The 16,579-nt window shown below is 45.3% G+C and overlaps 1 protein-coding gene across 1 annotated transcript in view; it reads right to left on the bottom strand.

Moving 5' to 3' along the window:
• LOC138526213 (ATP-binding cassette sub-family C member 5-like) overlaps positions 1-16,579 on the bottom strand; it is a 2,857,657-nt gene that overhangs the window by 2,588,125 nt on the left and 252,953 nt on the right. The gene's annotated exons all lie outside the window — the stretch shown is intronic.

The raw sequence follows: 16,579 nt of genomic DNA, 5'->3' as shown, positions 1-16,579 counted from the left end.
AATGGAGACCTTGGCCAGGATCAAGGCCTTCACCACCTTGGGTACGCTTGAGGCCTTCACCTTAGGGGGAGGGCCGCCGCCTCGCTCCCCTTCAGCCTGTTCCTTCGAGATCAACCGGGGCCTCTCCAGAAGCTTAGCCGGGTTCTCGGATTTTCTCTTCCCCGAGCCAGAGCGTTGGCTCGTGGTTGATGGCATCGGTGAAGTTGGGCCCTGCCTGGCAGCCGAGGAGCCTGACCGTTCGGCGCTCCCGGGCGCCCGCGGACTCGTGGTGTTTTGCCTTCTGTTGGGCCCCTGTCGCTGGGGCGCCCTCACAGGACTTAGAAGACCGCTCAGACTTCTTCTTCTTCTCACCTGCTGGGCTCTTGCCTTCCAGCCAGTTGGAGAGAAGGGTCCGACGATCCCTCATAGTCCGATCCGACATGTTCATGCAAAACGCACAGTCCTTCTCCACGTGCGTTTTGTCCACGTGGAGGCAGTATAGGCATTTCGAATGCTCGTCCTCCTTGAACACATTCTGTAGGTTGCATCCAGGGCAGATCCTGAACAGTTTGCCGAGAGTCGAGCGTCCCTTGTCCTGGGCCATGCTCCTCTCGTCCGCGAGGTAGGCCTCAGAAAACTTCTGGAATCCTCCAAGAAGCGTAACTCGACGGAGAAGCGTAACTCGACGGAAACTTTACCCTTGAGGGGCGTAGAAAAATCCGAAACGGGTCCCCGTTGATCTGAAGTGGAAACGGTGGAGCTTGAGGCTCGATTAACCGAAAAAATGAGATAAATCTCTTTGAAAAAGCGCAAAACGCAGTAAAAGCTCGAGAGCTATAGCACGAGGACTCCCAACACTTGAACGTGCGGTAAAAATCTGAGGATGGCTGCCAGGGACGGGACTTAGGGAGAGGGCAGTCATTGGCTGGGGGCAGTATGACCCAGAGACCAGTGATTGGTTACTACTAAGAAAGACAGATCAGAAACAAAACTGATACTGATTTTTTCTTTACCGAGGATTCCCAGCCTGACGACAGGGAATATTCATGAGCATGTGAATCCATGCCAGACCCCATGCTGGAGACGTTTTTTTACTGAATTTCACAGGTTTCTATTAGCACAGCTTATCCATAACATCCCTTTAACAAAGTTTTTCACTGAATTTTATTGGTTTTTATTAGTGCAACTTGACATAACATCCCTTTAACAAACTTTTTTCTGTGAATTTCATAGGTTTTTATGAGTGAAAATGTTTCAGTATATCAGTTATTAATAATTCCTCTTTTAACATATATGAAAGAACTGTAAACCTACTTTAACAAACATATTTTTTGCAACGCATACTGATGTGTGCCATTATCAGCAGCGCATGCTGGGGATGCAAGTAATGGTTGAATTGCCTAGGGCAAGAGGTTCGACCATGACCCCAGCCCAACCAAACCACCCCTGTTATCCATTGCACCAACCCGGCATCCTAGTTCAGGGTCCACTATACGCTCATAATGTGACCAATGGCCAGTGCTCATGCCTTGCACGGTCAGTCTCCACAATCATTGAAGCATGGGCTTCGGCAATGCTGCATTCCCCAATAGGCAAATCAGAGTACACATTTATCCTTGCCGACGGCTAGGCCCACTGCCCAGGTAGCAAAGTTATATCACTATTTTTTGTACTTACTTTTTGACACTTTCAAAAAAGTAAAACTTGGGACAGATTTGCAAAAGCATGCTTTCAGATCCTTGCTGATGCTCCTCGCGCAAGTTTGCTGCAATCCCGTCCAGCACTTGGGTCTGCAGCCGCAAGCATAATTCTTTTTCCCATTTAAACTAGAGCTTCGGCCATGCCGCATACCCCAAAAAGTAAATCAGAGTAGGCAATCGTCCTTGCTGAGGTGCCAGGCCCACTGTCCCACTGTCCATGCACCAAACGTATATCACTATGTTTTGTACTTACATTTCGACACTTTGGAAAAATAAAACACAAAACAGATTTGCAAACGCATGCTTTCAGGTCATTGATGATGCCCCTGGCGCAGGTTTGTTGTAATACAGTCCAGAACTTCAGGCTGTAGCCGCAAGCAGAATATTTGTTCCCATTCAAACCTAGGACTTCGGTCATGCTGCATACCCCAATAGGCAAATCAAGAGTACACATTTGTCTTTGCTCAGGGCCAGACCCATTGCCCAGGCACCCATGTTATATCACAATTTCTTGTACTTATATTTTGACACTTTAGAAAAAATAAAACACAGGCCAGATTTGCTAAATCATGCTTTGAGGTCCTTGCTGATGCCCCTCGCGAATGTTCGCTGCAATCCTGGCATGCACTTCTAGCTGTAGTCACGAGCAGAATTCTTTTTCCCATTCAAACCTATCCCAATTTCGAAAATCTTTACCACATAGCCGGTCCCTGGTGGCCTTGCACACTTTAACCCCATTGCTGTTCCCTCGTGGTCATGGCATGACTCAGACAATCTGCCCACTGCCGATGGCTACAGGTTATACCTCAGTCACCAAAGGTATATTTCAATTTTTTGTACCTATATTATGACACTTTTCAAAAAACACTTTAACGGATTACCCTGTTGTTGGTAATGTTTTTTTTTTGTGAAGGTGCCCTTCCTTCTTCAAGTGTTAGGTTTGGAATAGAAGAGTGAGCCCTGTTCACCTGAGCGCTGGGTTGTTCAATAAGTAACTGTTGTCCTAATAAAGCAGTTTTGAGAACTATTGTTGATACTATATTTATTGTTAGAAGTCAGCTGACACGTGTTCTTTCTCAAGGCGTGTGGATTGTGGGCCAGTCATTGCTGCCAGGTTGTGGAAATTAGTCTGGAATGCAAACCCAATAACTTGTCCTGGTATGGTCTCAAATAAGGATGGTTGAAGATTTGGAGGGGTGGCCCGGTGACCACATTGGCTCCTAGTTCGGTGTGCTTGGTAATTATGTGCTGATTAGCATTTGTCACAGAGCCCGTAGGGGCTTGCAGTGTATGCAGCAGTTGTCACAGCGATCTGTTGATGCAATCCTGTCCAGCACTTCGGGCTGTAGCCATGTCAGAATTTTCTTTCCCATTCAAACCCATCCTGATTTCGAAAAACTTTACCACATAGCCGGTCCCTTGTCGTCATGCCCACTTTAATCCCATTGCCGGTCCCTCATGGCCATGACTCAGACAATCTGGCCCCTGCCCATGGCCACAGGCTATACCTCAGTCAACCAAGGTATATCACTATTTTTTGTACCTACATTGTGACATTTTTGTAAAAATCAAACACAGCCACATTTGCAAAACCATGCTTTCAGGTCCATGCCAATGCTCCTTGCATGAGTTTGCTGCAAATCGGTCCATGTTTTATTTTTTGAAAAGTGTCAAAATGTGCTTACATAAAATAATCAGATAACTTAGCCCCCACTTGACGAAATCGATTCAGACTTTGCACAAACATTAAAAGTCAGGTCTCTAATCTCTCTGACATCTTTTGTTCACATTTGTCAAATGGCAGCAAAGTTACAAGCCATCTAAAAATGTTGAGACCCCCCCTAATTATGCCCACTCTTGACAAAATTCCACCAAACTGTGTGAAACCATTCGAATTTAGTTCTACAATCTGTTTGCAGACCTTTGTGCAGATTCGTCAAACGGCACTCAATTTATAAGCCTTTCAAATATGTGAGGACCCCCCTCTAATTTTGCTCCCTCTTGGCGAAACAGTGCCAAACTTTGCAGAACCATTCAGGGTCAGGTCTAACATGATACTGCACAATTGCATGCCGTTTCATTGAGTGACGCCAAAGTTACAAGCCATCCAAAAACTGCTTTTCACCAACCCTGTAATGCAGAAATATGTATGGATGTCTCCGAACATTTGCGATGGTTACGAACATCACAGGGCTGCCTCTGAACATCTGGACTGGTTGTGAACTTCGGAGATGGAAAATCACTGGGTTTTTGGCATTTTATGGCCATATCCCATCCCATCCTCCTCACCTCCACAGAGATTGTTTCATTCGTTTGACAAGTGCAATGTTGTGTTTTTTAATGTGTTTTTACTGTGATTTCGGCGGACAACAGCGGTTATGAGCGAATCCAACATGGCGACCGTTTCAAACATTTTTGACGCACCTCATGTTTTTTATTGACCAATCACGCCACCTTCTGGGCCAATCGGAGGCCCGTCCGCAGACCAAACAGGGAAGTGAGTCTGCGGACCGAACCTAGACATCACCAATTTGTTTTTACCTACTTTTTGCCTGTTTTTAATTATATACTAGATGGATTTACACCAAATTTACAAAAGCATGCATTCAGGACCAAGCCGCGTCTCCTGGTGCATATTTCGTCACAAGCCGCCCAAGCGGTTTGGGCTGTAGGCGTTAGCACATTTTTTTTCCATAGCGTCAATGTGAAAAACCACACATTTTGAGACCCCCCTATAACTTTGCCCCCCATAAACGAAACCTCATCAATCTGACAGGGCCATATACTTTTTCTGGAAGTTTCATGAGGATTCATCCAGGGGGAGCAAAGTTATAAGCCGCCCAAAATGTGTTCTTCCTATGGGTTGAGCAACTTAATCATATAACCAAATATTTAGCGAGTCATCATTCTGTGAAACCCTTTTCTACCCATGTCCCACCGCCTTCACTGTTTGGGGGGAATGCTTGTCACTGCATGTTCCCATTGCATAGGGGACACCCTCAGGACCTCTGTTTTTTTAACTAAAAATCAGGATGCAAAATTCTTTACAGTTGAAACATTTCTGCAGTAAAGTGACCCACTGCCCTTTGTAATTTGCCAGCAGGGGTGGGCGTCAAGCCCTCATACCATCCTCTCTAATCCAAGTGATGAGGGATATTCACCCCAGGAATGTAAAGCAACTGCAAAAAGGGAAGGCCTTAGTAACACCAGAGATGAGTGGGGTCCTTATCTTTTTTACTAACACACCCCTTTTTTGATAAATGAGAGTGAGTTAAGATCAAACAACCTGTTGATATTCTCAAGACCGTTGGCCCGTGACAAAGAGCAGAAAGCAGTTAAGAGGGCACACGGGCACTGGATACATTGCCTGGACACATGCAGGAGTTACTCACCAATGGGCTTCCTTGATAAAGCAGAGATTTTACCTTTGGTCCCAATTCCTAGAGACCCTTCTATTTATGTGGAAACGATAAGGATCCTTAAACGGCAGAAGTATAGGACTGTATTTAAATGGAGGCACCCTGATGAGTAAGATGAAAATGGAATGCCTGAAAACCTCTACTCCTGATGAAGAGGTAGTGACTCTTGTTATTGACCCAAACAGTGCTATGTTCTTTTTACAGGGGCAAACTTAGTAAGGTAAGAGATAGGGCATGGCAGGTTTGTAATAACTGAACGCTTGATAGCCCAGGCCGATGTTCATTATTATGGAAATGGCAGATAAAGTGGATCACAATAGAAAAAAGAGATCCTGACTAAATGGGCTCAGAGGGCATTCAATTTTTGTTCGATATTCCAACACATCAGTAACTCATGAATGTCATAAAGGCAAACTTTGAAAATGAGTTCCATGGTTGGGGTTCTCACTTAAACCAATGTCAATCCTAACGAAGAAGAGTTGCTTTTTCGAAATTATTTAGTGAAAGCTTTAGGAGGTTATGTAAATAGATTCAGCCCAATTGCCAGAGAGCAGTCTTCACTACAGATGATATTTGTCTCTCAGTACCTTCCAGGACAGTGAGGAGCAGGACCCGTTCACCTGGCCATGCTCCTACGTTCTTTGGGTCCCACAGCATCTCTCACCAGAGGGAGGACACTGCTCTACCCCAACTATCAAGGGCAGTTTTATTTCCCCAAATAGGTAATTTGTTCTGAAACAGACCAATAAAAGGCAGGTATAAAAATCCATTAGAAGGTAACCAGTTTATTCATGGATTCAGTAGAGTGGGATACACCATCATTTATTACATAGTACACACAAGAGGCCCACAAAATACATGAGGTTGTGCTTTATGAGATGTACATTAGACTATGTTTCACATAGTTGGTACCTCAGTATACATGATTCATGGTTTCAGGAACCAGGATGCAAAACAGAATTCACAAGGCCCTCCATCCAGGGGAAACCCTATGTTGCACAGGACACCAAGTTACTGACCTCTCAGGTGATTGAGATGCTGCCCAACAAGAATGCCAGCTGTGTTTCTCCACAATCCCTTTTTGGTGAAGAAGAAAAACAATAGGCACACACCAGTGATCAATCCGTGAAGATCTGCTCTCCAACCTTGACTCTAACATTCCCTCTGTCTCATTCTGCTCAATCTCTCTTCTGCCTTCAACACGGTCAACCATATCATCCTGCTCAACCGTCTCTGTGATAACCAGGGTATCACTGATCAGGCTCTGGCCTGGCTGACCTCTTTCCTCTCTGATCAACCCTCCCAGGTCCAACTTGGGTCCTTCCTATCATCTATCTTCCTCTCTACCTGTGGTGTTCCCCAGGGGTCTAACCTCTCGCCCTGGCTTTTCAACCAATACCTGGCAACTCTCACCCACTGCGTTGATATTTTCTGCTCAAATTTCCAGTGCTACGCTGACGACACTCAACTCATTTTCAGGGTGCCCTCGGCCACCTCATCTCCCTCTCTCATCTCTGATTGCCTAACTGCCATTCAAGATTGGTGTGCCGCCAATGATCTTTGAATGCCAGCAAGATGGGGATCCTCCTCATCGGCACACCTTCACCATCCTTTCCCCTCCCTCTCTGGCCGGCCTTCCTTGGCCCTCTCCTACCCCCACCTGCGAGGCTAAGAACCTCAGGGTCATCTTTGACTCTACACTTTCCTTCTCCGCCCACATCTCTGATGTTTCTAAAAAGTCAAACTTCCTACTGCCCCTACTGAGAGGTACTCTGCCTTTCCTCTCCTTCCTCCAGAAGCTCACTGTCTCCCAAGCTCTGGTTCTCTCTAGGTTGGGCTATTGTAACAGCTTCTTTCTAAATCTACCTGCCTCTACTCTCCGCCCTCTGCAACAAATCCAGAACAGGACTGCAAGACTTGTCCTTGGCCTCAGGCCCTGGGATCGTATCTCTCCAGCTCTGAAATCTCTCCATTGGCTCCCAGTGGATTCAATGATTAAATTCAAAACCCTCTGCATTGTCCACAAGGCTTTCTGGTGCCTGGGTCCAAAATACCTGCAGCTATCCCTCCGCAAATACCTCCCCCCTCGAGCTCTTTGCTCCTCTACCTCTAACTTCCTCAGGGTCAGTTGTTTTTCAAACAAACGAGCTGGGGGTAGATCTCTGTCTTCGGATGGGGCCTCCCTCTGAAACAACCTCCCCGCCATTCTAAAACCTCAGGAGAACCATCTCCGGTTCCGGAAGCACCTCAAGACCTTCCTCTTTGCTTCTGCCTTCGCTCCCCCTCTCCCCTGCTGATCTGTTCGCTCTTGGCACCGTGCACCTGGCCACCCTCTGTCCTCTGGGCCCAGGTACCTGCTCACCCTGCCACCCTCCTGCACTGCCTCCGGGCCACCCCTTGTACTGGGGTCTGTATCTGTACCCATACAGTCGCCCCCTTTTTCTTCCTGCACTTATCAGACCTACCCTGTCTGCTGCCTTAAACCCAGCACTTGCCACTTGCTGGCTGCACTACCACTGTTTGTTGCCTTTGTTATTTATTTATTTATTACTATTTATCTGTTTCTCCTTTTCTCCGCACTTTCCACTTCTCCCCACTTCAATGCACTTTTTCCCTCCCCCGATCCCAAGCACTTGCGCGTTCTCAATGTCACTGGGCCTAGTAAGATTGTTGTTTTGGTCTCCCCTGTTCCCTTCCCTTGCCTTGTCGTGCTCTGAAACACTTGTGTACGAGGACGATAGAAATAAAATATCAATATCAATATCAATCCACAGGAACTGAATAGGTTTTTGGTGTTCAGACATTTTAAGATGGAGAACATGAAACTCATTTAGGACATTTAAAGACAAGGGGATTGGTCAGTGAGATAAGACTCCAAAGATGCTTAACTCACAGCTCCTATCCACTCACCCAAACATTACTTTTAGATCTGATGGGGTCAATATTTCTTTTCATTTACTGTACTTCCATTCGTCCTTTTCTGAGTTGTACGGTGCTTTTCAAAAAGCCTACAAACATTGGAAAGCTTTATCAGATCAAGGGGTATCCGCCTGTTCATATGTTTGGATTACATCCGATTATGTCCAGCAGTCCTGAGGATGCCGATTTGCACCAAATTAAACAGTACACATTCTTCAAGACAAAATGTTTGTGATAAATTAGGGAAAATCACCACTGCAACCCTTTTTGTGGTTCATAACAGACAATCAGAATTGGTCTCTTTGCCTTCCAGGCTCCAAAATTTGGATTATAAGCAGGGAAGTGGTTGAGGCACGAAGGATTTCAGCAATATCCTTTAGGATAATGTGGAAGACTAATTAGTCTCCTCTGCTCCTCAATACAAGCAATCTTGGCAGTACCTCGGTTTTAGAGGGCCCTTTAGTGTCTCCGGACCACCTGTCTGCCAAAAGAGCTATTATACTCTCAGTGGGTTCCTCTGTTGCCAAAAGGAAGGTAACATATCAGATGGTGGCTTCCCCACATAAAATCCTGGAAAGGCAGGGCTACTTCCGATTCAAACTCAGATCTACTATACTGTGTGAGTCACATGCACGCCAATTGGGCAGGAGTGGATGCTAGGGTCAAATTTCGACTTGGGCTACAGAGTCTACAAGGGGGCTTAAGCAGCATATCAAGTGTTTAGAAATGCTTGGAGGTTCCTTGTAATCCAGTGTTTTACAAAACGTAAGACATTTAAGGCTTACCCTACTGCCGGGCACTCCTGTTTTTTTTGTTGTGCCACAGTGGGAGCCTGGATGTTGGTCAAGCCCTGTGTTACCGAATTTCTGACTTTCCTAGCAGAGCTTGTCCTCCATACTCAGCTACGGAACTGTCAATGCATACAGATCAGCAATTTCGATGCAGAATTGTCTGGTGGGGAACCTGCTAATCAGGGAGCATGCAATGGTATGCTGCATGTTGCACATGGTTAGGGAGAGTTTTGCTCTGTTCCAAAATAATGTCATTTATGGGAAGCCAATTTTGTACTTCAGTTGTTTTTTTGCTTGGCCGACCAATCAGGATCTTTCCCTATAGGTGCTTCTAGCTAATTTAGTTATCATATGTGCCTGCTACCATTTAGTAGTGTATCATAATAATAAGAATATCTTTATTGTGATATAGTTCAATCAAGAACTTTACACAAAACAATCAATATAAAAAAATAAGATTCAACAATAATCCACAATCATATAACATAAGATGATATAAAATAACATAAAAGATACATGTGCATACATACATATACATACAATAACGAATTTCGATTTGATTTGTTTTGTGTACATGATCAGGTTTCAATCCCTCATCAATATACCTGATTAATGATCGTGTAACAGTACAATACAATATCAAAATTCTCAAAATGCACAAGATTATTAGAACCCTAAAAATGTACGCACGCAACGTTAACATAAAATGCTCATATCGTCTTGTTTCCAGAGGATATAGCTACTGGATACAATCACAAAAGAATGGGACGGTAAAAAGTAAGGGGAGGAGGAAGGGAATAGAGGGGAAAGGGGGGGGGAAACAATGGGACTGGCCACGCACAGAGCCAATCATGAAAACGGACCAACGGTCAGCAGGAGTGTTAGGGAGGAGTCATAGGGATTGGGAAACTCTCGATTCCCAAAGCTTTTTTCTCTGGCGTGATGATATCCATTCGCTACCACGGTCATAGCATAAGTTTCAGACATGCCACTTACAACTAAAAAGTCTGGGTTCCCTCTGGATCTCTGAATGCGAGATGCAAGGAGAGAATAGCCCACCCGAGTCAACCAGCAGAGTTAGCGCATGACACCATACACAGTGTAGAGCGTTTTGAATGGAGGTAAAATCTGCATTTAAGCAGTAATACCAGAAGGAATCAGAGTGGATCACCTCGTAACTGTGGACAAAACTCCCAGGTTGCACATATATATGTGCCCCATCTTAACACAGAGTGTGAGCACGTGTCTGGCAGTTTCAGGCTTATCTACAACACCACAGATGCAGCAGTATCTATTCGCGGCCAAAAGGCCTAGACGGGGTCCTGTTATCGATCGTACCAGAAGTTGTTTGGTACGAAGTTTCAAGATGAAAGTCCTTATGGCCGGATCCGGGCATCGAAGTAAATAGGGCTGCGTTTTCCTGTACCTATGGACCACATGAGATACTGCTTTGTAACCCTTTAATTTAGCCAGATGATTATAATTTTTACACCAATCCCACTTGTTATACTTTTTTCAAAAGCTTTCTTTAAATGGATCAAGGGAGTGCCTCTAAGGAGAGTATCAGGCATACGTGCATTGGATAGTACAGTTGGTACCTTTTATCCTGATGGTGTTACCCTTTCTGTGTCTCATTCTACAGAAGCAGGTCGCCGCACTATTCAATATTCATTATTTCAGGATTAAGCTAAACTTTGCATGGCCCATTTCTTACATCAATAGGAAATACACACCAATGACATTGAACCGTCTTCCTGTCAACTTTTTTATTTATTCATGACAGCTGCATTGTCCAGTTTACTCTCCAAAACTATGTAGAGGGTGTCAATTGGAATACATTTTGGGGTCAGCATACTTGTCAAATGAGTTTGCATTTCAAACATGCAATTTTAGTTCTACTGGCTAGGCTTTAGCTCCAGTTTGTGCAGAACTTTGAACTTGAATAACAGAAAGTCTCTGTGCAAGCCTTAAACGTTTCTTTACTCCTAGCACTAAAAAGGAGCATCAATGTTTTATCAACAGCATTGAGTCAAATATTATCTGACCTCTATTGCCCTCACTTAATATCGTGTATTTCTTTCAGCCTCTGTGGATTGGAGGAGAAGTTTATTTTTCTGATTGCAATCAACCAAGAGCACTCGTCTTTGATTGCCATATTGTGATGTTAGATCATGGCACTGCTGTAATTTCTTCCGCAGGTCAATACGCTCACATTTTTAGGATGGAAATATGAAAATTAGGCTGTACTTGATTGATACTGACTGATAATTGGCATATATTAAAGATAGGTCTAGTCTGTTAGAGTTGTAGTTTGTTTATTTATTTTATCTTACTGCTATGTGAATAAAAGGAAAGAGTTAATGCAAAATACTCACCTCTCTTTGACATTAATAACATCACAACATTCTATCATGTGACTGAATAGTTATGTGTTGGTGCCGAAAGTTGCAAAATCACTTTGTTGCAAAATGGAAATTGCCCTTCTGTTGGTTCCCAGCATTGGCCCTTTCTAAATAGTATTTGTAAATATGCTAAAACATTCATGTGGATTAAGAGACGCTTTTCCAAGGAACCCCATGCTGCCCGGCTTTCCAGTATCTGTCAGCCTCTTCAAGATTGAAGCCCTAGGACCCCGACATCATGGAGTCTGAGATAAACATTTGGGGACATTAACCCTCCTTTGGGTTACAACAACACCACATGACTCTTGCTCTACACTGTGCCTACTTCCAGTCTGACATACCCGGTGGCAGGTATAGAGGAAGCCCTTTTCCCACAAACTGGAGATTTCTCCCCCTGGCTACATTCCACACTTGTATTTATATTTCCTTACCCCTCTGCCTGGTATTCATTGGCTCCACCTGCGCAATATGCTTTTGTTTGACCCGCTCCATCACAGCCTTCATGTTTACATGCACTTACACCCCTCCTATGTTTGAGGGACCAATTTTCTAGCAAATTTTCTGCCCAGCATCATTTCAAATGGTGTGCATCCTGTCACACAACAAACGGTGTACGTCTGTGTGGCGAAATAGCCTCCAGCACCACTGTGCGCCATTTTAAATGACTCGCCAAAGCCAATTGTATGGTGCCCGTGATAAATCAGTTGGCTCTCTCCACAAACCCATTTGCTTCTGTATTATATAATGCCATCTTGTGATGCCTAATGCTGTACTCAAAACATAAAATTCTTAATTTCTCGAGATACAAAGTGCACCCAGTTATCCATTGACAACCCCTCTGAAAAACCTTCCCTTTTAAACACCATGGTTAGAAAATCAATTACGCTGCTTGTTGTTACAGATGGTACAGGCAACACTTCAATCCATCTCAACGTGTACTCAACCAAAACCAACAAAAATCTTGCTTCCTCCCCCAATATATCAATAGGACCCATAAAGTCCAAAACCACTTTGCCTCATACTTTATCTGGAATCTCAATAGGTATGCTACGTTGTTCCCTCTTGTCGCTTATGGTGCACGGCGCACAATCCCTGACCACTTGTTCAACTTCCATCCAGGCATGGCCACCAATTAACCTTATGCAGTTGTCTCTTGGTGCATGTCTTTTACCCCTATGCCCTTCATGCACCAACTGCATAAATTGATTTCTTAATGGCAAATGAGGAATTTGTCTTCCTCCTCTGCTAACCCCCCATGGACCCTCTCACAGCTTATATTTTTCAGTCTTACTCCCCTTTTCCACCTGCCCCCACCCCTCAAGTGGCCCCTTGAGTATCCATAACAACTCTATGTCCTTTCTGGACTCCCTCTCCCACCTGTTTCTATTCACAGCTGGTCCAAGCATGCCACCTGTGTGTTACCCTCATCTACCACATCCTCTACATCTGCCCAGGTAACCTCGATAGGCATTCCACTACAGCATTACGTTGCCCTGGGACATACTCAACCACAAAATGGTATTCTTGTAAATCAACCATTCATCTGGCTATGCCCGGCGACACCGATTGGCTATGCCTGGTGACACTGATACTAGCCCTTTTGTAGCCATGGCTTGCACTCCATGCATAACACATATGGTATCCCCCACAACAAACGATAATGTGCAAGACTGTTTAGATGCAACCAGACCGCCAAACTCTCTCTCTCTCTCCTCCCTCTCTCCCTCTCTCTCTCTCTCTCTCTCTCTCTCTCTCTCTCTCTCTCTCTCTCTCTCTCTCACTCACTCTATGACTGCATATTTTCGCTTGTGTTCCCTCAATGCTCTGGATGCAAAAGCAATGCATTTGTATTCACTCCCATGCCTTTGAGATAACATCGGCCCACTCTGGTCTGTCAATATTGTTTTGCATTTGACAGTGAATGTGGACAATGATGACGCGTTACTCACATTACGTTTGATCACTTCAAATTTGCTTTGGCATTGACCAGGCCAAATGAATGGGACATTCTTCTTCAATAGAACACTCAGGTGCACTGTTTTCTCAGCATATGCGTGTACAAACTTGACATAATATTTCAGCATTCCTAGGAACGACTACAATTGCAGGTGCCGATGTTTGCATCATTGGCCTGACCAACCCTTCTTTTGGTCTTATCCCTTCCCCATCAATGGTGTGACCCAGGTATGTGACACTGTTTGCTTTATTTGACACTTCGCCAACTTGGTGGTCAGCTCCTTCTCCTGTAATGTCTGTACCACCATATGTACCCCCTTTGATCATGTTCTTCCTCCATTCTTCCCCACACCATTATGCCAGCCTGAAAATGACTGACTCCTTCCACACCACTTAATAGTTCCTTCATCAGGCGCTGAAATACTGCTGATGCTGATGCTACTCCAATAGGCATCCTACAGAACCTAAATGCCCTGAAAGGTATAACAATAGACCTAAGGGGGCATGACACCTCATGCAAGTCGATTTGGTGGTAGATGGATAACAGATTGAGTGTAGTAAACCAAGATGCTCGCTCCATAGTGGTCAGTAATTCATTGATATTTGGTAACGGATGTCTGGCCACCCATATGTTTAACTCTCTTAGTTCGACACACATACGTATGCCTTCTGTCCTGTTTGTGTGCAAGTGCCATCGGGGATAACCATTCTGAGGACTCTATGCCGACAACTGCTTTCTGCAGCTTATCCAATTCTGCATTAAGTGTTTCACTTGCCAAAATTGGCCCCCTTCTGACCTTATGAGCTTCAGATATGACTCCCCCTCTTCAAGATGATCTTGTGCGCAATGCACAATTTCTCCATAAACACCATGGGATGTACCGAATTTAAACCTTGAGGTGACATTTCTGTCACTCTCACACATAATATGGGTGTCTCCTTCGATGGGCATAATTGCATTTACAAAGCTGCCTGCTCCTCCCAGTGCAGGACACTTACCCCTTTTACAGCTGCATACAATTAGAACATGGCTGTGCGGACCTTATACGCAATACTTATCCATGCACGCCCTAACACATCTATAAGTGATTGGCCATACGTGCTTGGGTTTATATCTGGAGGTCCTAGACTTTTCAGTCGTTTGTTATAGTTTTTATTTTTATTTTTTACGATTCAGGTTAAATCATTGCATATGGGGTCCCTGGATCTACTAACATTTCCATGTTTACACCATTAACGCATATGGTATCAAATGGGCCATTGCATTTGGCCCCTTACACTTGTAACAGAACACCAACCTACCTTCCTTCGGTTTTCTTCACCTTCTTCTACCATCTTCAAATTTGGGCTATACATTTGTGGTTTGTTTTTCGTGTGCTGACCGGCGCCCTGCATTACCTTGAAAAATGTCCTCTTTGACCACATCGCCTGCAATCCGCATTCCAAGACAGATAATCCTTGGTGCCTGTATTGTGGCTGCACCACCGACACTTGCTACATGGCATTTGTGTTCCTTTGAAGTTCCTGCTTTTCCCTACTTCTGCCTTATAGCAGTTCCCACTGCCATCACCTTTAGGTGTTGTTGTTTTCTAGCCGTTGGATAGCCTGTCTGACTTGTACATCTTCAGCCGTCACCTGTGCTTCCTTGCACACCACTTCCTGCACGTTCTTGGCTGATTCTTCAATGGCTCCGGTTATTTCCTGAGCCTTCTTCAAATGCGGGTCCCTATCAATCCACAGGGACTCCCTTATTTTTGCATTGGAAGTCTTCATCATGACTTAGGGCTCTATCACAAATTGGGCAGTATCCCGGTGGTAAATCCCCCGGGATACCGCCCAAAGCAATTAGTGTTACTGCAACTTGGTCCGGCGGAATTAGCACCGGAACAGAAGTTGCTGTGGTGGGGTAAGTCCCCATTTTCATTGGACTCAATGGGGCATTTTCAGCGCAATTACCGCACTGTAAATGGGCGGAAAGTCACCGCATTCACCTCCAGCTCACAGCTGGAGTTGAATGCTCTGAGTTTCCCCCAAACTCTGGAGCAGTAAAGTGGCAGTAATAGCATGACTGCCATATTTTTACCACTCCACCTTCTCCCTGATGAGGCCCTTAGTCTCTTATGTACTCCTCTAGCATTCCGGTAAACTTTCATGTAGCAATCAAAGTTCTAAGTCCCATGGCATACGATTCAAATGATTCCCCTCTTCTTTGTGCTTGAGAGTAGGAATGGTATCGCTCCAAAGCTACGGTGGGCTTCCTGTCGGAACGGTTTTCCAATTTCGCTAGGGCTGCATCATATAGACTCACAAATCCCTCCTCACCACCCTCACCGGGTGGGACCATTATGTTCTCGCCAGGCAGGTGGCAAAGAATGTGTAGCCTTTCGGTGCCTATATAATTTAGCAGTGCTGCCTCCTTCTGGTCCTCTGCAAATGTTGCCCCTCCTGCAGTCCTGAGATACACCTTAAAACTGTCAATCCATAATTACAACACTATAGGTCGGACACCCAGGTTGGGCAGGAAACACAGTGGAAGTTTTGAACTGTTGGTCCTGTTCATGATTTATTTTTTCACCAGTAGCGGGTGCTGCCTGTGCCTAACCTATTCCTTGTTCTTTACTGAATCCTGCGCCATGCACGGGCGCAGCATGCAGACGTTGCTGGGCACGTCCCCGCCTCCACCGCTCCTTGCACACTCAGCTTGGGCCGGGCCTTCATCGCTTGTGTGATGCAACGACGCCGCAGCATGAACTTTGCACGTACTCACTGCACGAACTGGTTGCTCGTGCCGACTGGCAATTTTGAAGCACTTCTTGATCGGTTTCCAATCACAGGCCTGCCTAGTGTGCTCCATGATTCACCCGCTTCCAGCAAGCTCTCCGCTGACACGCTACCAGTCTCCACTCGCAGGCTGTTGGCTGCCCTAGGGCTTCATTGTGGAGATTACAAGTCATTCTGGAGACCCCTCAAACATGGGGTTGCTGCCACCAGCTCGTAGCTCGTATAAAGACACATATCTAGATTAAGAGAAGCTTCATTCAAGCAACCCCATGTCGCCCGGCTTTCTCGTACCTGTCACCCTCTTCAGGACCAATATTGTATGGGGCACCTGGTTGATGTCCAATTGAGGTCCTCGCTCTCGTGGGAGATCCAGGGACTGTTGTATGAAAGCTGCCGGCGGAGCGGAGTCTCTGTTGCAGCGCCGGCAACCCTGGTTCTCCCACGAGAGCGAGGACCTCAATTGGACCGCTCCTTACACACTCACCGCAGCCTGTTTAGACATCTTCCATTCTACAGGCCCCTAGAGGAGTGACCGCGTTTGCTGAAGATGAATGCTCCATCTCTTTATAGTGTACACGAACACTAAAACGCCATAGCCAATGTGCTCCACGGATCCGACCACATAGGATACT

Source organism: Ambystoma mexicanum, chromosome 7p (genome assembly GCF_040938575.1).
Source record: "Ambystoma mexicanum isolate Mex_15411 chromosome 7p, UKY_AmexF1_1, whole genome shotgun sequence".
NCBI classification, from domain to species: domain Eukaryota; kingdom Metazoa; phylum Chordata; class Amphibia; order Caudata; family Ambystomatidae; genus Ambystoma; species Ambystoma mexicanum.
Note: the sequence above shows the minus strand (reverse complement) of the source record. Positions and strands in the feature narration are given on the sequence as shown.